Source organism: Meriones unguiculatus, chromosome 18 (assembly GCF_030254825.1).
Source record: "Meriones unguiculatus strain TT.TT164.6M chromosome 18, Bangor_MerUng_6.1, whole genome shotgun sequence".
Classification (NCBI taxonomy): Eukaryota; Metazoa; Chordata; class Mammalia; order Rodentia; family Muridae; genus Meriones; species Meriones unguiculatus.
In genome coordinates this window covers 127,722-155,020 of record NC_083365.1, presented here as the reverse complement: position 1 = coordinate 155,020, position 27,299 = coordinate 127,722, and the positions used below count along the sequence as shown (strand labels likewise).

Sequence of the window (27,299 nt, the reverse complement as noted above, 5' to 3'; positions counted from 1 at the left end):
TGCAGACTGTGGCGTCCCGATACATAGAAACAACTGCAGACCGTGACTTCCGGATATACAACTGCAGACTGTGACGTCCCGATACACAACTGCAGACTGTGACGTCCCGATACACAACTGCAGACCGTGATGTCCCGGCACCTAGAAACAACTGCAGACCGTGACGTCCCGGCACATACACATACCATAGACAGTGTGACGTCCCAGTACATACAACTGCAGAGAGTGTCCTGCCTCAGTACACACAACAGTGTAATAGCTCCATAGAAACACAACAGCAGACAGTGTGACGTCACAATACCTTTACACACCGTGCCCTGATCAGACCAGGGCATGAGCATCCTCAGTGCTCTACCAGTTTCTGTGTTCGGGGAATTTTAGCTTTTCTCTATGCGTGTGCGTAGGAGTGTAGAGGCGCCAGAGAGAGCAGCTCCGTCAGAGACCCACACCGGGGCAGCTTCTGAATGGAGCCATGTTCTTGGCCCCGTTGAAGCTCTTGTGAGCCAGATGACCAGGGTCTTTCATGAGTCAGTTCCTACACAAATAATCAGCATTTCTACCTGTGAGAATCTGGGTTGTCCTTGAATGTGCCAACATTAATGACCCCCCAAGCTCAATGTGAGCCAGGCTGTTTGTAAAACTGCTCCCATCCCCAAAGTGAAATAACTCAAGGATGTGTTACAGGTTCTAGCAGGACAGTGTCCCGAGAAGGAAAAAATAATAATAATTGCAGACTTTAGTCTCCAGACTTGAGCTGAATGGCGGCATTCTTAGGAGCTTTTTCCTGGGAGTAATATCGGTTTTGATCCTCCCCAGACTGGAACCCCGTGTTTATGGTGGCTGTTAACTGGTTTGCCTGGACAGAGAGAGACAAGTTTGGCAGTGCTCATCCTTCTCAAGTCAGACAGTGATAATTATGGCTTAAGAGTTGGCTGGCTGCTTTTAAGAGGTGGGTTCTGTTTCCTTTCCAGTATCAGGAACGAAAGCCATCATTTCCCCCCAACACCTGAGGGATCTACTCCCGCTCATTCTGATCACGGAACTGTGGCTGGACATCTTCTCGTAATAAAATAGGACTGGACTTAATTATCTAAAATTATTATTGCAGAGCAGCTTCTGATGACTCAGACAGGTCACAGAGGTTTCTGCATTTCTGAGCCTCCAATAAAGGGCTCATACTGATTCACCCATCAGGTGCTCACTGGGAGGCTGGAAAGGTGGCTCACAGTTGCTTGCCTGGCATTTGTGAGGCCCTGGGTTCTGTCCCCAGCATTACCCCGAACCATAAAAAGAAAAGAAAATGCTGATTGCAAGCCTCTTGCTATAGATACTGGCCTTTCAGTTGAGTGAAGCAGGAAGTGACCTCTTTCCGAAAAGGCAGAAAGCCTATGGGAGAGACCCATGGAAAGCCAAAACTATGAAGTTAGATTGTAACAAATGGTATAAAGAAATAACATAGGCCTCAGGTGAATACTGAAGGGGACAGCAGTGACCCAGGCTCCTCTTAGAAGAGAACCTAGAAGATGAAAGGCAGCTGCCGGCGTGGAAATGCAGGGAGTGTGGTCTTGAGATGAATGGTAGAATGAACAGGCCGTGTGTAAGATAGAGCTTGGCAGGTGAGATGAAGGCTGTAATCTTTGCTCTAGCACAGCAGTGTTCAGAGTCTGGGAACAGAACAGCCATCCCCCAAGGCTTAGGAAAAGAAGTCATGGTGGCATTTTACCCACAATCCCCTGGAAGATGAATAGCTACTCAGAACCAGTAGTGACAAGGTCTGTGCCTGTGAGAGGAAGAAGAAATGTCACTAGGAGTGACACTTGGGGAGGTGGGGGGGGAGGGCGGGAAACAGGGTGACAGCTGCTCTCTGAGGAAGCCTCTATTATCCCTCTAGGCCAGGCCATGGATCTACAGGCAGGTTGGATAAACTGCCATACCTGATGTTCAGAATGGTGGGCCAGGAAACCTACACCCAGTGGTGTCTCCAGAAGCCCCACCTTTTCCAGCTGGGGAAGCAGGGAGTAGATACTGGATGCCCAGGAGTTCTTTTCCCAGGGGACAGTCATTCCCGGGTCTTCATCAGCCTCTCTCTGATGCCTGTTTTGACCATTTCAACATCCCTCAAGCCTCCCTGTACTTATCTGCCAGAGTTAAAAAAAAAAAAAATCTGTTGTGTCCATCTGTGGGAGATAGAGGCCAGAAGGAAGTCAGCAGTTGGGGTAAACTTACTTTTAACAAATGCCCCATAACCCTGTTCAGTATCAGTCCATTTAAAAACCCTATCACTGTCAGGCAGTTCATATTTTGTTGCCATTTGCTGGCAAGGAAGCTGATGTCCAGAGCTCCAGGGGGAAGCCCACAGTTCCTCCTCTCTCTGTGTCTTTAAGGAAGTAAAAGTAAAAGCCACTCTGTGCAGCCCTGGGCTGAACAAGCCATTCAACCCTCACTGAAACCATTCAGTGATTGGTTGGGTGGTTGGAAGTGTGTGGTAAATTGGCCAGGACCACACATCGCAGCAAGCGAGCGGTGATTCAGGAGACGTTACCTGTGTCCACTCAGGGGAATGATCCCCCAGCTCTGCTGAGTTTCAGCCAGAAACAGCTCCGTTTCAGAGAGGGAGCCTCTGAGGACCAGCTACAGACCACAGGAGACATCTCAACACAATTCGCACGGTCACACAAAGGCAACAGAGTCCAGGGTCCCAGTCTTGGAGCACGCAGGCTGGATGGGGAGTTCTCTGCCTTTACCATTGTGGTAGAAGCACTTCCACAAACACAGCTGGTGCTCAGTGGCTGATGGGAAAGGGACAGTTTGTAAATTAGACTAGACTTCATGGTCCTTTAGGGAGGCATTCCTCCTACTCTATCATTTCTTCCATCTGAGTTTTAGCCAGCCACAGCTCTGCGTAGCTTCTGAGATCAGGCACAAGACTCCCATAGCTGGAAGACTACAGACTGCGGAGGGGACCATTCAGGTGGAAAGGAAAGCCTCACACGTGGGCAGGACTTGCTTGCCCTCTCAGGCCCCCCGAAGGACTGCATCTTCAGAATATGGGAATATGGGGATACATTTTAAAGACAGAGCCCACTCATCTGTCTTCTCTCGTTGCGGTTCACTGGGGAAGTTCCACTGACCACCACTTGAATTTACCACCGGCTCTGCAGGGAAACCTGGACTCAGTGATCTGGTCATGTTCCTGAGCCTTCGTTCGCCCTTTCAAAAGTGCTGTGGGCAATGATGCCAGAAGATGCACAAAAGCTGGATCCAGACAACAGTGAAATGGTTAGCAGCTTTGATTCTTGACACTTGGCCCAATGACTGTGACGTTTTGTCCCCAGCTGTCCCCACTTACTGCAGCAGTGTCTGGGACCAGAATTTATGGGAAGGGGAGACCAGCCATTTGCTCCTTGGCATCTGCACCTCAGAGGCTTCCCTTCTGATAGGTGCTTAAGAGCACGCCTGGTTTCCTGTTAATTGGATCGTGAGTCAGCGTATGCAGCCTCTGTGTGTTTGGTCAACAATAAATGAGTGTTGAGCAAAGGTTGGCAGGAGCCTCCTCTTAGGAAATCTGTAGGATCAGCAAACTGGGGACAGATCTGTCCCATAAGTATATTTATTTATTTTTTTATTATCTTGTGCTGACTTCTCCCTTCTTTTCAGAGGAAGGTAGAAGAGATGTAACCCCTGCAAACTGGCCTGGACCTTAGCAAACTATGTCAAAAGGCAGAGTCTATCTTCTAGGCTTGACTCCTACCCACTCTTGCGAGTCCCCACGGGGAACTGCTGGGTTTCTCTCCGTCACAGCCCAGTCCTGCAGTCCCTGCTCCACAGAGCTAAAATCTCTCTCCAGAGCCACCATTTCAGCAATGGTAGTCCTTCCCTTAAGCCAGTTCATTTCTCATCTTCAGAACAGCTTCCCTTCTGGGGCCCCATCCAGCTCCTGTATCAAGACTCCCCAAGGCACTGTTGAGTCTCTTCCTGGAGACTGCCTGGGTGTCTCCTGCAGCATAAGCTGCTCTCCCCTCTCAGAATTCTTGGGAATCCCTCCCAGAATGCCACTGGAGAGTGGCAGGAATTCTGGGAGTCTCCCTTGGATCTCTCCCTTCCCGTAGTCAGCCCCCTCCCTCCACAGATGCCAAGTTGTACAACCCCAGAGACTGCCCATCTGCCCTGTTTTGGGTACCATGCTTTACATATTTACCCATTACAAAGCTGCCCAGAGGACTGCCCAGCATCCATGATCCATGGCAGACCCATGCTCAACAATAGCTGGGCATTTTGTGGTAGTCCTTCCCCTGCCCTTTCTTCCAATAATGCAGCTCTAAGAGACAAGAGATGGCATTCTCAGCTCTGTTCATAGTGGCTGGAACACAAAATAAAAACAATCAAACTGCAGTGGTTGGAGTAAAGCAGAGAGTTGCTTGTTTTAAGGAAAACACTTGTCCCAGCAGTCATTAATTACACTGAAGCTGTGCAGACTTTGGGGACAGGCATTTCTCCTGCTATTGTTCTTATTCTGCTTATTAAAAAGCCTCAAGTCATACAGATTCCCATAGCTGCAGAGGCTGCAGGAGCCATCTCAGCAAGTGGCAGCTCCCTCCCTGGCCTCTGCAGCTCCTTCCTCCTCTCTCCAGGAGATAGCAGCAGTGCTTTCTGTGCTAAAGAAAAACAGTTTCTCAAAAGCAAGCTTCCTGTGCTAGCAGGATGCTGCAGTCCAGGTGTGGGAGGCAGGGGAGGTACAGGACAGGTTCTGCCTACTGAGAAAACTCGGATCTAGTGATGGCACAGCTGTCAGAACTTTTCTACTGAAAACATGGTGGGACCATAGTTGGATGGGAAAGCAAACAGTGTCCTCAGTTTCTCAAGCTTGTCTTGTCTGTCTTCAGACCAGACTCCCGTTGCACATGCAAGTGACAAAGAAATGACATACTTACACAGACTGGAGATATGGCCCCAAACATTCATGTGTTTTAAGCGTATGCTTTCTTTATTTGGTATAATGTCTCAAGCACATAAAATCACTGAGTCCCAGGAAGCCACATGTAAAATACTTAGCATTTATTTTGAAGACTGACGTGGACCTTGGCCCTCTCCTGCTGCTAATAGACGTGTGTCCATGGGTTTAAAGTGAAACTTAATTAGGAATGGTGTCTGACCTTGTTAATTAACTAATAAATTACAGATTAAGTCATCTGGGCTCATATGATGCTCCAGGGAACATTAATGAACCAGTTGCATGACCCAGGCTGTCTGGCTGTTTCTGGCAAAGGGCCCCAGGCTTATCCAACATGCCTTCAGCCACCAGCTGTGACCCTGTATGGCCCTTCTGGAGTCCTACCCTCTAAAGCCAGAGCTCTGTGAGTTTCCCTAAGCCAAGATGGCGAGGTCTTTTAAAAGCAAGCTACCCGAGATTGAACATCACAGCATCACAGATTATCCATTAATAAGATGGAGATGGCAAAGCAGTCCTCCCGGGAGGCAGTCGCAGGCTGGAAGGTGCTCAGGAAGGTGCGGTGCAGACAATGGCCTTGTATCGGGAAGGCCCAGGAATGGTGCAGATAGTAAAGAGAGTGCACTTGTCGGTAGCGATATTTAGGGCACGCAGAAAGTGTTCCTTTAATTCATAGTTTAATCTAATAAATAGTTAGTGCCTGCTATGTGCCAGGTTAGTCTTTGTGTATACAAGAGTGGATAAGATCACATTCAGTTTTCACTCATGAAGTGTTTATAACCCAAAGGCGACAGCCAATTGAAAACAAGTGCACTTACAAAGGGTGAACCAGGTGTGACGGGTAGCAGCTAACTGGAATTGTGGGTAGGAATAGATTTCTTCACCTGGCCCCAGTGCCAGGGATTAAACTGCTTCTGAAGAGAACAGGGAAAAGAAAGCTAAGGAAAATGGCCAAGTTTTTGTATTACAGAACTGGACAGATTCAGACAGCCATTGGGCAATTATCCTCCTGAGGATCTGCCCACTTCGAGGCCCAGAATGGTCCCTTACAACAAGTAAGATGTCAAGGAACGTGCTCTGAAGGACTGTCTGGGCATGTGAGCACAGAAGGCCTCTCTGCTGTGATGGGGTGAAAGAGACCAGCCTGTAAACAGCACACAAAACACTCCAACAGAAATAAATATGGGTTGGCTGTTTATTGGAGAAAAACAATTTAAAAAGAATGAAAGAAGTTTTTGCTGCAACAGGGGAGGGTTAAGAACTACACATAGAGTTTTATTTTCAGAGATTCTTGAGAAATTTCTACATAAACTGAGAACTTTCTGATAAATGGAAACCCTCATAGGTAGCCTGGGCAGCTCCACAGCGGGTTCCAGTGTGCATGTGTGAAATCAGCTCCTGGAGCCTGGTGACGCTGTTTTTCCCTCTGCGGTCCCTCCAGCTCCCCCAGAAATCCAAGCTTCTCAAGAGTAACTACCCCAGGACAATCCACGGCCTCTGTTTTGTTTTGGGAGATTTATTTTTAGTGTGTGTGAGTGTTTGGCCTGCGGGTGCATGTGTGCACCACACACGCTGTGCCCACAGAGGCCAGAAGAGGACATGGACTCTCCTGAACTGCAGTTACTTACAGAGGGTTGCGAGCTGCCCTGTGGGTCCTGGGAACTGAACCCAGGTCCTCTAGAAGAGAAGTCACTGCTCTTAACTGCTGAACCATCTCTCCAGGCCCCACGCTGCATCAGGCTTTCACGGATTCACCTATTTTTTTTTTTAAATGCATCCACACATTGGCAGGGAAATGGTGTTAACTTTGGTTAAGAAAATGCTAAATGTGAGGTCGGTGGCAAGTGATGGGGCGAAACATGTGTCCACTTGGGACACCAGTGCCACGCTGGGGAGTGCAGCCGGGGCAGAAGCTCACCTCATGTTGGATGTGCTTGTCACCCGGTATCCGTTGCCAGCATCACTGAAGCACATTTCTTGGTTCTGTATTTCCATGAAATCTGCTTGCTGCCTGGTGGCCGGGGAGTTCACTGACTATGGGTTAACATCTGCCTGGTTCTACCAAAACCAGGTAGTTGTCCTTGATCTCACCTTCCTTCTCTTCTGTTAAACTATTAAAAGGCAGCTGTAGAGAGGCAGAGGCAGAAAGAGAGGCTTATTCTGATCCTCGGGGGGACCTTGTTTATCCATGGTGAGAGGGCATCTTTGTTACTTTGTGAGCGTGGACAGACAAAATGCCTGCAGGAGAGGATGGGCTGTGTACCCTTATAGGCTTGGAGCCAGCTTTGTAGTCTGCAGGGGAAACTGGGAAGTGTAGTCTTTCAGCTTTAAATCCAAAATAAATTTTGAGTCTAATTGATTTTACAAACATAGTATCTGTATGTGTCTACCATTTCATTTAACTCCATACAGCCCTTTCCAGCCAATGTTTTCCTTACCCCACTATATAGAAGAGAAAATGGAGATTCTGAGGTTTACCAATCTGCCCAGGATCACAGGGCCAGGAGTTGGTAGGGCTTGGAGGTGAGCATGAAACCATTCAGAACCCACATCTACCTTCGTGTCCCAAGTCCAGGTTCTTGACACAGCTCTGCTAGTCAAGGCTGCCATAGGCTAGGCGCTGAGCCTGCCTGACTAGACTTGATCTTCGTAGTCGTGCCAGAGCTCCGGGTAGGTTTTGATCGCCTCACTTCTCCTGATGGGAAAGGTAGATTCTGAGGGGTTACCCAGGCTGCCAAGGCCATACCTGTGACCAAGTTAACCCCAGCAGTTTCTAGAGTCCTCGATATTAATCATCAGTTTAAATGCTTTCCAAAATTGGGATTCAGAAAGTCCAAAGGATCATCAAGGACCATGGGCCAAGGCCCAACTCCTCACTTAAGAGTATCTAAAGCACATGGTGATCTGCCTCTGTATCCACTGTGGAGCAATGGGCCCTCACCTCTGACATTGCCCCAGGCCTGTGTGAATCTCCTCCTTTCCACTCAGGATTTTTCCTGTAGTGATTTCCCAATGTACTTTGTAAGTGACAGCAGCAATGAAACTACCAAACTGGACCTCTCCATGGGTGGAAAGAAAGGGGTGGAAAGAAAGGTTTATTGTCAACAGGATAGCTGCATGGCTGTCTCTCAGGTGATAGAGAGGGTGTGGCCAAAGTCATCTAGAGGACAGCCTATAGCAGCCATGGCTACCTCTTGGGAACAGAGAGGAGCTATAAAGGAAACGGGTTGAAAAGCCTGGAAACTGGAACCACGTTGGAGCTGGCACAGTGGAGGAGTAGGGGAGGTAAGAAGAGCCAGGAAGCTACCTCAGGAGGCCTTTGGTGTGGAGAACAGGTGCATGTTAACAGGGCTCAGAGACCCACCCCATAGGTCCAGGTAAGAAGGGGTAAGGAAAGGGGTTCTTCTCTTCTCTTGACTGGTTTCCAAGGAATGCTGCATGTGCACTTTTATCTACCCACCAGCCATCAACCCCATGTACAGCCTGAGCTGCGCCCAAGGTGTCAGAGTGGCACTGCCATTTTAGGGAATGGCGCCTCTATAGCTACTACTGCCTGTGCCGTGTGTGCGTGTGTATGTCTCCTCACTTTCAGAGTCCCCAATCTCTAAACTGATCTGCTGTTGGCTGCAGTTCAGGCAGACTTATGACAATATAGTCTGGGCTGCTGATAACCAAGACGTCATACCTTTGGAAACCAGACATTTCAGTCTAGCAGGAGTTATAGGCCCAGACAAATCCTGCCTACCCCTCACTGATGAATTTACTCCACTGGCAGCGATGGTCTCCTCCAGATGTTTTAAATGTAGGCTGGGAAAGCTGTTTGTGCTTGATTGAATCACGTCACTTGGCTGACATTTTTTTGGCCTTTTATACACTCCTTAGAGTTATCAGCTAATTGCAGACACTTCGAGAAAAATAATAGTGTGTGGTTATTGTGACAGATCCTGTTAGTGAGTCTTAGTCAAAGAGTCACTGAAATTTCTTTTACCAAATCCTGGTTACACGGTAGGATTGATTCAGAAACCTGGGAACTCAAGTGCTTAGTTCTGTTTTGCAATCTCTAGTTGCAATTGATTAAATGATTGATAAGGGTCGACAAGATGGTGGTGCCGGGAGGACACTGTGTCTGAGGAGCAGGACAGCAGCGTCGGCCCAGCAACCAGGAGACTGAGAGGAAACCTACGGTGTGGAAATCAATTGGGACCGACCTCAGGTCACCCAGTCAAAACCTGGAAAAGGTCCTGGGGACTGGCAGGCGCACCCGCCACCCCAGATCAGAGCACACAGCCTCCTGCGGCGCCTCCAGCCGCCATCCAGGACCAGGACACACAGCCTCTGGACCAGAGTGAAGCGCTCAGCCTCCGGACCAGAGCGGAGACCTCAATTGCCGGCCCAGAGCGGAGTGCACAGCCTCTGGCCCAAAGCTGGGCACACAGCTGCCAGCCCAGATTGGTGTGCACAGCCTCGGGCCCAGATCGGCGACCCCAGCCACCATCTCAGACCGGGGGGCATAGCCTCTAGCCTGGAGTGAGACGCCAAGCCTCGACCCAGAGCAGAGCCCTTAGTTGAGGCGTGAGACACACACTGAAAAGCCCAGATCGGAGCGCAGAGCCTCGGGACCAGAGCAGCGCCCTCAGCCGCCATCCCAGACAGGGACACACAGCTTCTGGCCTAGAGTGAGACACCCAGCCTCCAGACCAGAGCAGAGCCCTTAGTTGCCAGCCTAAGAGGAGTGCACAGCCTCCGCACCAGAGCAGTGCCACCAGCCTTCATCTCAAACTTGGGCGCACAGTCTCCAGGCCCAGAGCAGAGCACTCAGCCTCTGGCCCAGAGGCTGGCTGGGCTCTCCTCTCACCTTCCCAGACAGAACTGTGTGCTCAGGGTACCAGCCTGAGTTTCCCTGTTGGAGAAAAACCCCACAGTTAGGGAATCAGCAGGTTCTGCAAGAGGGCTGTACCTGGAAAACAGTGTAACAACAGCAGCAGCTCACTAAATTCAGAACGAGAAACCCAGCAGCGGGGCAGCTGTCTCAAGGACTTCTACGGGTGAGAGGAAACAAAGACCACAGCTACTACTCAGGTCTATACGCCTGAGGTGAGCCGTGGCAATTCCTGAGAAACACTGGCCATACAGTAACCATACCCAAAAAGTGGAGGAGGCCTCCTTCAGGAAAAATCATCTTCCTGCCAAGGGGATTCTCCCTACCCCAGGATTCCAGGAAGCACCAGAAACTACCAGGGAACTCCTACAGCTGATAAACTCCTTCAGCAAAGTGTCAGGATACAAAATTAATTTAAAAACTTCAGTAGCCCTCCTGTATACAAAAGACAAAAGGGCTGAGAGAGAAATTAGGGAAGCAGCACCCCTCACAATAGCCACAAAACAAAGTACCTAGGTGTGACCCTAACCCAGGGGATCTTTGCTGAGCCGAGCATGCCAGGTCAACTTTCCAGACCTTTTCTATGGAAGGAACTGAGCAGTGAGCCGCCCTGCCTGGGGCAGGAGGGCCATTGCACGGTCTCCCCTGCCATGTCTGCACTTGCCCCTCCTCTCTGCTCCCCACTGTGTTGTGCCCTGCATGTCCACTGTGCTCCCTGCTTTCCCAACTGTACCCAGCTGACCGCACTGCTCTCCATTACAGTCCCTTTTCTGGGGACTGCTCAGCCTAGAGCCCCACCACTGTCTTCCCATAAACCCTCCAATTTATCCCCTGCCATCTGCCCCTTTGGCTTTGCTCCTAACTAGGATTGGTCATTGTTTATCATGTCACATAAAAGTCACATTTTGTTGTAAGGAGCTATCCTCCAAGCCAAATTGCAGCCGTCGTCAAAAGATCAGCCATGCATCCTTTGAGACTTCATCATGGAGGGACCTACGGATTGTTGACTTGTTCATAAAATTGTTCTAAAATTCCAGGGAAGGAATTTTAGAGATAGCATTTGTAATGCCGTATTGAATCGCTTGGTTCAAAACAGGACTCCTGCGTAATAGGTTCAATTAAAACCCATAATAAATACAAGAGGATCCAGCCAATGAATGTTTCTCATGGCTGTCTGGACACTTGGCACATCTGCCACGGCCTGGCTTATTGATGTGTGGCATTGATGGCGATGCATTGCCCAGCGTTTCCCTTGCACTCCAGGGTCCTTGAACTTAGTCTCTTCTTTAGTGAAACAAACCAGTAATTGCCTGTTTTAGTTCCTCTCCACCTAGATTTCAAAGAAATCCTGCATCGAAATTCTAGCAGCTGAACCATCCACCAAATGCACAGGAGGTAAATCAAAATTAAGTGCTATTCTCTTTCATTCAGTTGATGGTATTTTGGGTTCGAATCTATATTTGCTTCTTGGGTAAGGGAGTAAAAGTGGAACAAGAGACAGGTGTGTTTAAAAAAAAATAAGAATTGTTAATTAAATCTGCTGTTGAGAAAGGAAAAGAAAGGAGAAAATATCAGTTTCCGGAAAGCCTGAAATTGACTGTCAAAATCCCCTTCTCTCGTGGGACATGGGATAGCAGTATAGAAACAGAAATATAGAAAAGATAGAAGTATTGGATTCTCACGTCAGGGCAAAGCTGATCTCCATGTCACCATGCCTGTGAGTAGAGTTGTTCTTCCTTATGACAGCCCTACACTCCACACCAGAGGGTCACAGTGAGCCCTGGGCCTCCCATTAAATGTTGTTAAGTACTCTGTGTGTTTGATATATTTGTCTTAATTGTTAGTCTACCAGGCCTTACAAAACAGTGGCATAGAACTGCAGGCATCACCATGAGGCCCACTACAGTTTATCATCAATGGAGATAAACATTTCTAGAGAGTAGCCTTTTCTTTGAGTCACAATATCATCTCTAAGTGGTGAAAACTGGTGTCTTGCCCTGCTTTACACACTAATGGGCTGCCTAGGGCTCCAAGCATGCTCCTCTCAGACATAGGCTTCTGTTAATCTTGTTTCATTCATTTACTAGTTGTTTTAACCTGCTGCGGGACAGGCACATTGCTGGGTGATGGAGGAACAAAGATGGAGTCTGTGGTCCCTGTCCCCCTGGACCTTTTGTCATTCACTATTGAGCCCCTCTTGATGCTCCTTTTCTGTATCTCTGAACACCAAATGCTGGTCATTAATTATCAACAGAAAATACGTCCCCCAACCCTGATGAGACAGTAGATGCTGCAGAAAGAGCTTGCTTGTTTTACTGGTGTGATCGAGGGGCCTGCTTGCTGGTTTCCTTCTCAATTATTGGCTGCATTTTAGAGCAATTGAAAATGGCCAAGGAGGTAGGCCCTAAGTCTATGTCAACATCACATTAAATACATACATACACATATATTATTGAGACTCAATGCCTAAATCCATACTTATGTGAATGCATATGTGCACACACGAATACATACACACAGGAATACATACACATGTATGTAAAGTTGTTAGAAAAATACATGGTAACTATTCAGAGAAATGTGTTAATTTCCCAAAGATAAGCAATTTAGAAAATATTCTTTTTATGTTCAAATAAGTTGTTGTTTGGCAACACAGGTGGCAACACAGGAAATGTGTTCACCACAGGGGCACTCCAGGAGAATGTCTCCAAGGACATACACATACAATCCCATCACTCAGGAGGCTGAGGCAGGAGGATGGAGAGTTCAAGGCCAACCTAAGCTACATAGTGTACCTTGTAAGAATGAAGTGGGTGGGCTGGAGAGACAGCTCTGATGTCAGGAGCACTCACCACTCTTGCAAAGGACCCAGGTTCTCAGCACCTACATGATGGTTCACGACCATCTGTAACCATCCAGGGGATCTGATGCCCTCTTTTGATAAAACTCCAAGGACATCAAGCATGCCCATGGTACACACACATACATGCAGGCTAATCACACACACACACATAAAATGAATAAATCGAAAAACACAAGAGAGGGAAATTTGACAAAAGATATGACCACATGAACTCATGCCAGGGCCTGTGTAGGGCCTGTGTAGGGCCTGTGCAGGGCGGAGCCTAAACTGGATTAGACGTGATCAACTTCAAGGTCAGTCACCCCTGAATTCTGTGAGCTTCTTGTGAGGACTGAGTTATTCATGTGTTGTGTGCGGATACAATGTGCTTTTTAAAGTAATTAGAAGCCGAGGAAGGCCCTTGATTGTGAAGTTATCTCATGCATGAAGAAAAACCAAGCTTTGGCTTTGCAATCTTGGATATGCAGCAACCTTGTGAGACATCAAGAAGCCTGCAGGGCAGGGGCAGCTTCAAGTCTGAAAATTCATTAGCTCCTTTGCTGAAGCACCTTATTTCTCTCCATGCCACACTGCCTAGCAGAGCACCTGGCACTACATAGGCCTGTCTCTTTCAGAACAGATACTGAACTGGCTGGGAAACAGTAGTTTTTATAGAGACGCCATTTTTATTTGCATTTCTGTAGTGACTAATGATGGTGAACATATTTCCCTTTGTTGACCAGAAAAGGTGCACAGATTAGACCTGGCTGGGACCCAAACACATGAGCACCTTGATTTTTTCCCTTTTGTTCTTAGATTCATCTAAGGAGCTTACATGAAGGTAAACTTACCTCAGGTTAGACACAGGAAAGCATCCAGAAGAACATCAGGAACCTTAAATTATCATTAGGGATAAAAATCACAAAAAAGATCCTAATGAGCTTATAGGTCTTGAGAATACATACCTTAAAGGAAAAATGACACAAAAGATCGAATCAAAGACCGCTTGGAAGTAGATAATTGTTTCCTGAAGGCCCACAGTCCATCTCGACACTTCGTGAAGGAGCTGGTGTCCTAGAGCCGGTCAGTTGCACATTTCCTATGAGCACTGAGGTGTGTGCTGTGAATGATAGGTGCGGAGCTCTGAGGATACAAGGGTTAGAGCGGGGTGTCCCAGGTGAGGGGGATCCTGTTCCTTCTTGCTGCAGATTCATTGCACAGAGTTGGATAACATCTTTGCACAAGGATCTGGCATTCCAGTGAGACTTCTGGGTAGGATGTTTGAGTTGTTCTGCAAACCAAATGTGTGTGCTGACATGGAAACTGTGCCAGGGAGGGCAGCAGCCCGCCTCTCACCCCAGCAATTCTCCCCAGGCCTAAGTTTGGTTTGGTTTCCATCGTGGGTCCCCCTGTCTTCCTTCCTCAGCTTCCTGAGGCTGGGCCAACCAGACACGTGGGGAGTTTCTTTTAGAGAGGGCTCAGCAGCTGAACTGGCAGTGCTGGACACGCTGTTAGAGACGAGAGCTTGGCATGCAGCCTGTTTCCAGCATCTTCTCTCCTTTTGCTGATTTGTGAGAAAACAAGGGAGGCCAAAGGCGAGGCAGCAAACATGTGGAATCAGCAGAAGTGTCCACCAGATGTCTATATGTTTTGCATTCAAACTGGAAACACAGCATAGGTTTTCCCAGCTTCGCTAAGAAACTAAGATGCAGTAAGAATCTCCCCGCCCATTGAACCAGCCAATGTACGAAGATGCACCGGGGTGGAGAGCATCTAAAGTTTTAAATCCGATTTTCGAAACTTAGCAATTATGTGCAAGTATCAGCATGCATATATAAATCCTAACTGCTTGAGACTTTAGTCCTGACAAATCATATTAATCGAGTTCCCAACCAAGGCTCTGACCTGAGTTCAGCTTTGCTGGTTCTGGGAAAATCATCAAAGGTCAGAATTTTAATTCCCCTGCTCTCCTGGTCCCCATTCCTCTGATTCCTCCCCTTCCATCTTATTTGTCCTACCAACCCACAGTGCCTCAGCTTCCCCACAGATTCTTGTTCCATATGTAGGTCAGCTCCACAAGGCTGACAAATGAGCACAGCTGTCCAAAATTGGGAGAAGATGAGCTTTAAAGACATCCTGGCCTGACTCCTTAACTACTCCACAGTCAGAGCACAGTGAGCATCCATCTCAGCCAGGTGGCCTTAAGAGGTAGCAGATGAGGGCTGAGTGGCCCTTGGTGCCTGGCTGCCCTGGGTGCCAGATTGGGTCTGAGGGCTTTTATCTGTGTGATCTTGAGAGATTATTCAACTTCTCCGAGATCACCCTCTCAGCCGCACTCCTTCGGGCAGGTGGAAATTACATCAGATCCATACAACGCTCATCACTGGGCTGGCACAGTGAGGGGCCATTAACTATCCGTTATTGCTTTGTTGAACAAGATCTCTGAGTTCCTTGGGAATGAATGTGACACAAACTCATGGCATTTATTTAACTTTTAAGAGAGCCCCATAGGCTAGCTCTTTAATCCCTTTCTTCCTCCAACAGTCTCTATTTGGGCAGCCGTTTACCTCAGATGCACTTTTACAAACGCAGCAGTTTTCTTCCAGCTTTTTGTTGTCTCTGTATATTGCCAAAGCACTATTCCAAACCCCAGTTTCATTTTATACATGGATGGTCAAGATAAAGGAGAGCGGGAGTGGGCCAGGCGGCTCCTCTGGAAAAACGTGTGGCCCCTGGACCCGAGTTCAATCCCCCCACACAGGGTGAAGAAAGAAGAAAGCTTAAGCCATCATGGCAGCACACACTTGTACAAAGGCAGCTGAGCCTCGTTGGCATCCAGCCTAGCCCACTTGGCAAGCAAGTCAGGGAGAGACCCTGCTGCAAACACCAAGGCAGACGGCTCCTCAGGAGCAACAGCTAAGGCTGTCCTCTGGCAGGTGCCCAGAAACAAATAAGTAAGTAAACAAGCAGAGTCAATTGTTTGAGATCATCAAATGCGAACAGGTATTCTTAAACATCCTTAACTGTTTTTACCCCTTGGTAGGACAACATTATAAAGAAATTATATATATATATATATATTATATGTAAATATTATATGTATAATATATATTATATGTACATATTATACGTATAATATATATTATATGTATAATATATATATCAACGTCAGTCTCACACACTGATAATGGGCATACATTCTACCAATGGGAAACTGATATGCAAGCCCAGAGAAACGCCCCTTCACTGAAGGCCCAGTGTCAGTTCTAGCACATCATGCTTGACACCTGACCCCCCACAAAGCTCAGCAGCTGAATACAGTGACACCTGCACAAGGCCACATGGGACAGCCATGCACCCCGGAGAGAGGAAAGGTGCAGAGCCGTCATACCACTACTGACCTAAAGGAACGCTTTTCTGGTTGGGGGAGAACGATACCAAAGGGCACAACCAGACATTACCCTGAGTGCCCAACAGTGGTTTAGCGCAGGCTCTGAGTGCCATGGGCTGTAGTTATGAGACATCTGGGCTCTGAAGAAATTCTTTCAGGATATTCCAAAATGTAAATCAGACTCAAGGAGGAATGTTAGGGAGGAAGTGAAGGACTCTTCCCTGGGTCCCCTATGGCTGTTTTAGAACTGTCTAGACTTAAAAAGTGGCTAAGACTCTAACAGAGGGAGGAAGGCATTGCAGGCAGGAACAAAATGAGGAAGTGGAGCCGGAAGCACTGTGCCTTCCCTGAAAGCATGGGGAGAAGGGCTCAGAGAATGGAATGCAGCCTTCCTGTTGCTCTTGTCCTACCTGACCTGATGCCTGGGATTCTGAGACGGCAGCCAGAGGCTCTGTAGTGGACAGGAAGCAGGTGCTGGTCCAGTAATGTGTGCTGTTGTTCCTCGTTTCAGAGTCCCTTCAAGTGGTCATGAGAGGAAATGGCTTCCGACATGCCTGCAGTGTGGACAGGGTCCTCTGCAGCTTCAAGATCAATGACTCAGTCACACTCAGTAAGTCCTGGTGACACTGGTCAGGGTCGGGGGACAGGGAGGGCTTGCCAGCACAGCCAGCCACTTACAAACAGGGGCCTACAATGCTGATGAGACCTCCAGGGAGGAATAGCTGGTCCCTTGATGCCCTTGGTTCTGACCTAAGTCTGGACCCCTCTGGGTAGGTCTAAGGGTGCCAGGCTGGGGAATCAGGACAAGGCTTGACACAAACAGTCAGAGTCTTCCCCCCCCAACCCCACCACTGAACTAGCCCTAAGGAGTCAATGAGTACCTGCTTCCTACCTGTACTCACTCTCTGGAGAGCTTGAGGCTTCTCGGCAAAGCACTGGGCACTCTAGAGTAAGAATGGAAACAAGATGGTCTAGATTGATTAATCCTGAATAAAGCAAGAACCAGAATACTGAGCTCGCTTGTGTGGCTTCTGGGACTTTTTTCAGTCTGGAAGACTCCTGATTGCAGGGGCCATGAAACTCTCGTCGTGATGAACTTCTTACATGAAATCAGGGATATGGAAGTAAAACTAAGTGCATTTCATGAGGAAAAAGGAACTGTCATAACAGTGGGGCCTCTGGGAGACATTTGCAGCTGGCAAGATCTGAGTTTAAAGACATGTGTGTGACTCGGTGGCTGTCCAGGAGAGATGGGAGGTCTGGTTCAAGGAGGGCAGATGCTGGGAGCCTGGTTATTATCTGTATTTGGTGTCCATCACACGCACAATTACTGGCTCCCTGTCTGCAGTGACAAACAGCAGCCCCACTGTGCTGCATTTTCCATCAGGCTGTGCACTCCCCTACTTCATGCTTTCTGTCCAGTCCAGAGGTTTAGGGGGGAAGGAATGCAGATCTCACCCACGGGCAGCTCACCCCCCACTCTGTGTTTTCCCCTTGTAGCCCCAGAAGACAGTAGGTCTGAACCTATTTTTAAATTAGGAAAATTGGACACACCTTTTTTTTTTCTCTCCTTGACACCTTGAAACCCTCTTGATAGTTTAAACACAAGCAGCGGCTTCCTCGTACATCTGGAATTTCTGGCTTGGGATAATATCAAACATTGAAAGCACTCAGCTGGTTTTATTAAAAATTGGGAATGTTCTCATATGTCCCAAATGTGTGTGCTGTTTGAAACGATTTGTCAGTGTTCCTGAGCAGGCACAGTGTGGAAGCTGCTTCCCAGGCCACTGTAAATGAACCCCACTTACCCTCCAGAGACCAATCCCAAGAAAAGGCAGAAACTCAGGATTTGACCTTCCTGTCAGAACTAGCCTTCTGTGAGAGCATGATGACGGGTAGGGTTGGGAGAAAGACACACACAGGACAGGCCTACCCTCTAGCTGGCACTTGCCAGTTGGTCTGTCAACCCTGGGATCTTGTCCCTTGGTTCCCCTTCCTGTCCTGGTGTGCACTCTGTGGCCTGCCCTCTCCTCCCTCACAGAGAAATACAGGCCACTGGAGTAGGAAAGCAGCGGCAATGGCACACTCATCTCACTCCCAGCACAGCCTTGAGGCTGCAGGAGACAGAGATGATGACTCAATCCCAGAGGGAACTTGCTTGTCACAGAGCAAAACTGGTGACACCGAAGGTGTTCAGCTCACTGTTAACCCAAATTTTAAAAATGACTTAGAAAGTGAAGAGTCAGATAAGACTTCTTTAGCACAGTGACACGCACCTCCTTGTGCAGATTTAAAGCCGCACCATTCTAACACAAAATCCCCATGAAAGGTAGTCAGTTCAGAGTTGGAAAGGAAATAGCAGGATAGCCCTTCTGGCTCCTCTGTAATGGCGACCCGATGGTTCTGGCATCACCATCTTGCAAATGGTGGGAATGTTCTAGAAAGCTAGCCATTGTGACCCCACGTGCTGCCTGTGGCTGTTAGTACTTGAAACCTGGCTGCATGATTGAAAAATTCAATTTTAATTTCACTTGATTTTATTTGTGTTCATATTGCACATGGCCATCTCTGCCACATCAGATAGTGCCATGACATCGTTAACAACACAAGTGAACTGCTGACATCAGCACCTTCAAATACTTTGGAATGACTTTGCATTCCTAGGAAACTAGAGTCATTAGTTTATTGCTAGACAATACGGGGGCCAGTAAACTGGATGCTTCAGAAGTGGCACCTCACTTATTTTTTCTAATTTTCAAGTCAGAAACTAACATAACTAAAAAATTAATTGTGATGTTTTTATATCTATTAGTCGTCGTTCTCTTCTTGTCTTCACCCCTACCACTATCCCCAACTATAAATACCTCAATGTTTACCAGTACCTTTTCCCAGAATTCATTGGTGACCATTAGAAAATATCTCAGGGAGCTGGGGTGATAACTCAGCAGTTAAGAGCACTGTCTGCTTTTCTAGAGGACCTGAGTGTTAGTTCACAAGTCTTAAAAATGTCACGCAATCATCAGATCTAAATATGAAGAGATTTATTTGGGGGAAGGAGAAGAGTCAGAGAAGAAACAGTGGAAGAGCATAGAAGAGGAAGGGAGATGGTAAGGGGTCCCTGGGAGAGAAACCTAAGCAAAGAGAGAGCAAGAGAAGAGAGAAGTAAGAAGCAGGGGGCCTTTTATCCCAGGCCCCTGGCAGCGGCGACCAATGATGGCATCACAAGTGGCTAAGCAACCTAGGAGTATCTACGCACCAACACTGAGTTCAGTTCCTAGCACCCACATCAGGAGGCTCACAACCACCTGTGACTCCAGCGTCAGGCAATAAAACTCATGTCAGACACACACACACACACACACACACACACACACACATACATACAAAATAAGTAAAATATTTTAAAATAAAGATATTCTGGGAAAAATGTAACAACAAGATCTATTGAGAACAATTTGTAAAGACATACAAGAAGACATATGAGCGACACATAAGGGGAAACTTTATGGGGAATACAGAGAAAGAGAGAAGAACTGTGAGGCCTGGACTCCAGGGACAGGGCAGTGTCTGGAGGCAGACAGCAAGAGAGAGCCCTGGCTCCCTCACCTCCAGCCGCTGCTGTGCCCAGTGTGCGACATTCTGTGTCTTGGTTTCTCTCTGTAAAATGCTTGTGACAACAGCTTCTGGATCAGGTTGTTAGGAGGCTCAGGGGACTCACAGGCATGGCCGTGAACAGTCTTGCTGGTGTTACTTCATTATTAGCAGTGACAGTGTCATTGTCACTAAACAGAGAAGCAGCAGAACACTGCAAAGATATTATTTGTTTTAAATTTAACATTTTCTTTTAGTACAATCCCAGTAAAAAAAATTCCATGTGAGTTACCAAAATAATTTTAAAATTTATATGGAAGAATAAACTATAAGACTAGCCAAGTAAAATGCAGAAACCTGCTTGAGCTGACTTTAGAATGAGCAAGGTTTAAAAAAAAATCATTCAAACAGTGTGTAACTTGACAAACAGCAATAAAACATAGCCCCAAACAGAACCAAACTCTGCTGAACTTGGTGTTTCCAGTGACCATTCAGATCAGTGGTGCTGGGACAACTGGCTAACTGCTCAGAGAAACAATTACGTTTGATTTTTATCTTGCACTTTACAGTTAAATTCCAGATGAACTAAAAACTTTAATGTGAACATGAAAATATAAAATTTCTAGAAAAGTAAATTTTTGCACAATTACCCAGAGAATAAAGATGTCAAGCTAAAAGGAACTAAGTGGGAAGCAATAAATTTGATGTTGTAAGCACATGGTTTTAAATTCTCCTCTTACCAGCTCCAACAAAAAAAAAATCAAAGAGAAAAATAAATAAGGAGAAAAATATTAATAAGATCTATAATACAGGCCAAAAGGCTTAGTATAAAGCTATCTAGCGAAAACAGGCATGTTGAAAAAAGACAGAAAGAGAAAGAAAAATACAGAAAAATGGGGCTGATGTGATGGCTCAGCAGATAAAATTGCCAGCTTGACAACCTGAGTTCAACCCCTGGATCCCACAGTGGAGACAGAGAGCTGAAACTCAGAGTTCCCCTCCGACTTCCGCACGTGTGCACACAAGTAAGAAGACTTGTTGACAAAAGTAAAAGGAAGAGGTGAAATACATGAGGAGGAAACCTACAGGAAAAGCAAAATCGCTGATTTTGCTATGGCAAACCTGAGAAGAATAACAAAACTCAGTGCCCAGAATTGGCAACGGTGCAGACAAATGACACGTTTGCGCATGGTCAGTGAGACACCATCAGATGTCTTAGAAGGCAGTTCGTAAAGTGAGTCCACTGCTTTTTACATTTTTCCTTTGTTTTACGAAGCAGAGCTGGGGTTTAATCAAGTCGCCCTTTCTAAGGGTAGGAGAATGGTTGCTGCTGTGGGAATGTCGCATCCCGTGTTGAAACAAAGTTACAAGCAGTTCCTAAAAGCTCTGTTTGGATCCGTTTTGCTTCACACGCGTCCACATGAAAATTTGAATTTGCAGCAGCCGCCCCTGAACAAGATGACAGGACATTCATATTTTCTTCTCCCTGGATGTTCGCTAAGATTGCACAACCACACCTGCCCTGCTATTAGAAAAAGAGCTCCTTCAAATTATTTTAAGCTCAATTTGACTGTTTTGATAATTACTTAGGCCTAGCATACATATTAAACTTAGCATGTGGTTGGCTTTCTAGTCACCAGGCTGAGGTCCTGAACATACCTTGAAAATACAACAGATGCCATCAGTATCCTGGCTGCACATTCTCCTCCTTCAGTATTCAGTGTGCTGTGCCAGGAGAAGGTCTGCTTCCAACTGGCCTAGAGGTGAGAATGCTCAAGTAGGACACTGACGTACCAGCTGAGAAACAACTCATTTTGTGCACAGTAAATAAGAAATGGACGGTTCACTAGCGCAATGATAAAACGCATGCTATGGTGTTCCTGTGCTGTGGGACCCCTAGGCACAAAGACCCGGCTTTTACAGACTCCTCCCACTTTACAAGGCTTGCTGTATGCTTTCACCGCCATGTTTGCTTTTTACATACAATGTTACTTCCCAGCTTGATCTCTTTCTAACAGGCCTCGACTGTTTTGTACACTTCCAAAGGATGAGGCTCCATCCCCTTTGAGGACACTTTCCCATACAGGCAATTTTGAAAGTTCCCCAAAGAGGCCCAGCTTCCCAAAATAAAGAGAAAGGCCTTCATTTGAATGTGGATGGTCCAGGGTGTTTGTTTCTTTGAAACTTTGTCTTATTATCCAGAAACTATATTTCATCTTAGAAAACATCTAGGAGCCAGGGCTGCTGCGGGCACCCGGGCACCCGGAGGTGATTATCAATGCATCTGTGATGGCAGATAGAGGGGGCAGGCAGAGGAAGAGAACCTTAACCTTCCCAACAGAAGTCTTTGCTGTGAGTTAGAGTATTGCACGCGCTGCTCACAGGCACTTCATGTAATTTGCCTGAGGTCCTGAGGGAGCTGATAATACTGTGTAACTCAGAATGAAGCGATACAAGGACCCCTGGGGTCTTGATTCTTCCCCAGGGAGCTTCTGCTTCTGACTGACTGCTGAGCACCCAGCTTGTTCCTGTGCTGCCCAGGTGCACCTGCATCTCTTCCCTGTGCAATCTCATCTTCATCACAGCCACTCTGTGTGGGAAGAGTTCTCTGTGCTCTCATGTTTGCTGATGAGGAAACAAACTCAGATTAAATGAAAAGTGCAGGGCCACTAGAGGGCTAGGTAACAACTTAAGCTTGGGCGCTCTCCCTCCAAGGCTTTGGACCACAACTCTCCTTTGCCATGAAACATGGATTCCTCAAGATCCCAAAGCCCCAGTGTGACCACAGAGGGACACCTCTCCTTTCTAAGTGAGCCCTGGGATGGATGGAGGAGACAGAGATGTCTGTGCATCTCCACTGCCCCTGCTTTCAGATGGAGCGAAGATTTTGCCCTAGTTCTGAGGTAGTTCTTGGAGAGAGTATGTTAATGTATTTTCATCCCTTCAAACCCAGACAAACAGCAGATAGTTTGAGGTCCGCCATGGGAATGTGGATTTTGTGGTTTGCTGCCACAGAGACTTTCACAGAGGCAGGTTGACAGAGTTATCAGCAAATGCCTGTGTGCAGCAGGCTTGGTGTGGGGCTACCAAGTGTTCGATGGCCCCAAGAGAAAATGGTAAGCCTTGTGTGGACCCGGGCGCAAAACGTTCTTCTCTGTATGCAGTGTGGAGACAAATTTGTTTGAGTTCCCAGAAACCTGCCTCCACCCTTACCCTTCTGCTCTGCGTGGGAAGTTAGCACCCTCCTCCGCTTCTGCACCAGCTGGCTGACCCTTCATGGACAGGGTCCAGATGTATGTAGTGATGGAGAGAGTCTTGCTGCAGCCCTGGTCCTTCGTTGTTTCCATAGGCTGATTCAAGAGAAGCAGCTGAGTACAGAAACAGCTAGACCCCGGGAGCCCCAGGCAGGCTGTGATTCTGTTTTGTTCATTTAGTTAGCATTCATCTGGAAAGGTTCGGCTGGGTCTGCTGAGGGAAGGAGGGCTGGTGGCTCATGCCCTATGCATTTCAGTGTTGGCTCCAGCTTGCATCCCACGGCAGCACGTGCCATACACTGTGGCTCGGGTGTGGACTGGGGACCTCCTCACCTCTGCATTCCTGTGAGGATTTCATCCTCCTCAAGCTTGCTGTGGCCTGTTGTCATGGCTTTGGGCTTCTGGGGTCGGCTTGCCTCTTAGTCTCAACTCTAAAAGTAAATATCATCCAAATCTAATTGTGCACAGCCAAAAGAGTGTGTGTGTCACAAGGCACATGCCTTGTGCATGAGTCCTGATTTTTTTTATGGGAGGAAAACAAGGTTTTTAAAAGTATATTTACTCTTAGCAAATTACAGCTGTTTGGAGTACAGCAATGATTCTCACCTCAGGATTACAACATTTTAAAAGGCTGGTGCTTTACCTATAGGATAATTTGTATGTTTTACAAATGTCAAGAATTTTTTGGTGTGGATTTATAGAGAGGAGAAAATGATTTGCAAGAACACTGGGCCCCGTTACCTTTATTTGGTTTTCTTGCAATACCCAAAGCTGCTCTAATAACTTCAGAAAGACCTGAATGCCAAATTCCACAAAGTTGTGTGTAGTATGATCCTAATTCCATAAAAATAATACACAGAGAATGAAATATTATACCCAAAGGCTTCTGTGATGTTTATCAGCTGGGCATACTAGTACACACTCTTAATAATCCTAGCACTCAGGAGGCCAATATGGAAAGGCCATCCTGGGGTACACCATGACTTTAAGGCTAGCCTGAGATATATGGGAAGAGCTTGTCTCATGTACACACACACAAAGGGTTTATCACTGGAATTAAGATTACCAAACATTTCAAGAGTTTTATCAACTCTTGAATTGCACGTTACTTTCTGTCTGGGAACACCCTGGTGGAAAGTGTGTGAGGAGAGACAGCAGATTTCAGAGACTGCAGTAGCCATATCCTAGAGGGAGTCCCGGCTTCCAAAGCAACCAGATTGCAGGGCGTCGGACTGACTCGCCCAGATGTGGGAGCCATATGCTCCCACACGAGCAGCCTCCTGCTCCCAGACCTGTTTGTGAAGGAATGCCACAAAGGCTGAGATAACTCACATGCAGGCATTTTCTGTGCAGCCCAGTTTCCAGGTATGTAACATTCCAGCTATGCGGGATGTAACATTTTCGGTCACCTGTCAGGGGGCAAGAACGAGTCTTCATGTTTAGTTATGTCACCCCCATTAGTGTTCAGCCAGCCTCAGTGAGGGCTCTTAGGTTTACCAACAGAAAATCCATAGGGTTGTGTTTTCATGGACACTAGCATGGCAAGCTAGGGATTTGGTTTCTCGACACACACATTTACACACAAACACACACATGCACATATACACACATGTGCGAGTGCACACACACAAATTATAGTTCCAGTCATAGTTAGCAAGTGCTTGTTCACATGAATTATATTCATCCTCCTGAGTCACACCCAGGCACGGCACTGGAAACCCACTAGGGTACAGAAGCAAGGGGAGAACAGGAAAGCAAGTCATGGGACTAAAGGACAGCCATGGTGGCACAGTGAAACTGAGTGGGTGGAAAGAGGGGAGGGTATTCCGGAAGGAAGATCAAAGGCGAGGGTAGGATGGGGGAGCCCGGAAGGCAGGTTGCTCCCCACGCACAGTCTGTGGGAAATCAGACTCACTCTAAAGGTTTAAGGGCCACCAGGTCTTCTACTTGAAGACACATTTGACACATCGCCAGGTTGGGTTTGGACTTTCAATGATGATCTTAAGAACATCAAGTGTTACGGGTTCCTTTTCTAAGACCACGAATTTGGGCAATGGAGGTAAAATGAGAGTGCTCTTGTGCTTCCTGAGCTTGAGAGAGGAGCTGCTTTCCTGATGTCGGGCTGTGTTTAAAAGAATCCTTTGATTATTTTGGTTGTCACTTACTCAAGTGCTTTTTAGTGTTGGAAGAAGCTGAACAAACCATCAAGCTCTGTGCCCTGGGCACTGAGTAAATGAACATCTGCTTTAGCAGCTTGGAGGCAAAGGAATGTGGGCTGGTGTCCTGCTCGACTTATCTCGAGTAACCAAGCAGGCCTGGGAAGCCGAGGTTTACATTTGCAGAGAAAGGAAGGTAGAAGGGGCTGGATGGCAGGCCAGCTGTTCCAGTTCATTCCAGGGGAGTGGTATGATGTCATCACCGTTCTCAGTCCAAAGCCAAGCTCTTTGCGGCGAGGCCGGCATAGCTGCTTCCAGCAAGGGTCTGTGGCAGGGATGCAGGCGGCTTCAGGAGATGCTGAGAGGCACAACCTGCTAAATTCTCATTTCTTCCTACGTGGCCAATAGTTGAGTGACCATTCTGAGCCATTCCTTTTGACAAGCCGTTCCATTTGAAACCCCGTGCTATGCCTAAAAGGTAGAGAAGAGACCTAAATCGGGCATGCGCTCTGGGCTCGTCAACCAGTGGACGAGGGACGACTGTGTGAGAGAATCCCTGGGAGACAGCATTTCTCAGCCTCTGGCTGAGACCCCTTTGGGGGTCCCATATCAGACATTTACATTATGATTCACGACAATAGCAAAATTGGAGTTATGAAGTAGCAACCAAATGGTTTTATGGTCGGGGGTCCCCACAACAAGAAGAATTGTATTAAAGGGTCGCAGCACTAGGAAGGCCGAGAACCTCTGCTGCTGCTACAGCAAATACGAAGACGGAATTAAGGTCAGCACAAACACCCAGAGTTCAGCAGTGACTGCAGCCATGCTCTGTACCAAGCACATAGTAGGTGCTTTGTAAGTGTTGAGTATGAAGTCTTAGCTAGCCCCGAAAATCATGGCCCAAGCAATGAAGGTTTAAAAGGGTATTTCAGGAAGAAACTGGGAGAAAAGCGAAGTGGACACAGCACTCCTTACTTGGTGCTTTGACAAAGCTCAGTCCCACTTGGTGCTGTGTCCACTTTGCTTGTATATTTTGTATTCAACACTAACAAAGCACCTACTATGTAGTTTTTGCAGCCACAAACCATTTATCTGGGTGGGGAAGACAGGGTAGAAATAACCAGAGCCGTGTGTCTAGAATGTTCTAAGGATTTGATGGATGCCCTGAACTTTTAAGTAAGAAACTTGTGAGCTTTTAGGTACACATACAGTCCTTCTCTGAAGAAAGGGGTGTGTCCTAATCACTGAGATCTCAAACATTAGGAATATGTTCAGGCACTGACAAGTGGCCAATGAGGAACAGGTTAGGTGTTCCCTGCTGAGTAGAGAGCGGAACACTGAACACCTGGGGTGGATCCTACACCATTAAGAAAGGGCATTATCTAAACCTCACCTGGCAGTGGAGGGGACAGTGGCAGATTGAATTAGGATGTGGGTCACAGAGATAGGAGACACAGACAAAGGATATGGCAGTGGGAGAGAGAAAAAAATAGAAAAGGAAAATTCAGTTAACTTCAAGTTTCCAGTCAGGATGGAGGAAGAGAGCAAGCAGGTCTGAGGGGGAAATGCAAGGTCACCCTGGACCACTGTGCTTGAGCTGTGAGCGGGAAGAGGAACAGGGGGCCAGTCTAGGCTCGAGACAAAGACCTGCATTCTCCTGTGTCTCGATGAGAATTTGAACCAGGAAAGAAAATGAGTCACTTGTGGAGAGGGCTAGAAAGAAAGCAACAGACCAGGGATGGGCCCCTGAGCCACATAACACTATAGCCAGACTTCATGCTAACCTAATGCCACCAAAATGAAGACTTGGGATGGGTAAGCGGATGGTTAAGGAAATCAAAGACTTCTTAATGCCAGGGAGAGTGGGAAAGGGTGGTTCCACGGGGCTTGCTGACGTTTCCAAAGCCACATGCCAGCAGAAGCCTGAGAAGGAGTGATCAGAGATGGGCGAAGGGGCAGGCACAGGTGCAGGGGGATGGGATTTCAGTGAAGTGAGGAGACAAGCAGGGAAGATGAGCCAGAAATAACAAGAGAAGGCTCGAGCTCCAGCAGAAAGGATTTGGGTTTCCAGCCTTGCCCATCAGACCTTCTCAGCAGCAATAAAATGGCTAAATTTTTATCTTTCGAAATAAAACTTGCCCCTGCTCCCCTGGTTCTGCCTGGGCAGGAATCCAGGCTCTGAGCGGCCAGGTAGAAAGGCTCTACATTCCTGTTCAGAGCCCTGGAATGTGACTCTTC

At 47.3% G+C, this 27,299-nt stretch overlaps 1 pseudogene; it reads left to right on the top strand.

Moving 5' to 3' along the window:
• The window catches only part of LOC132649071 (anthrax toxin receptor 1-like), an 81,435-nt pseudogene that overhangs the window by 33,417 nt on the left and 20,719 nt on the right, over positions 1–27,299 (top strand).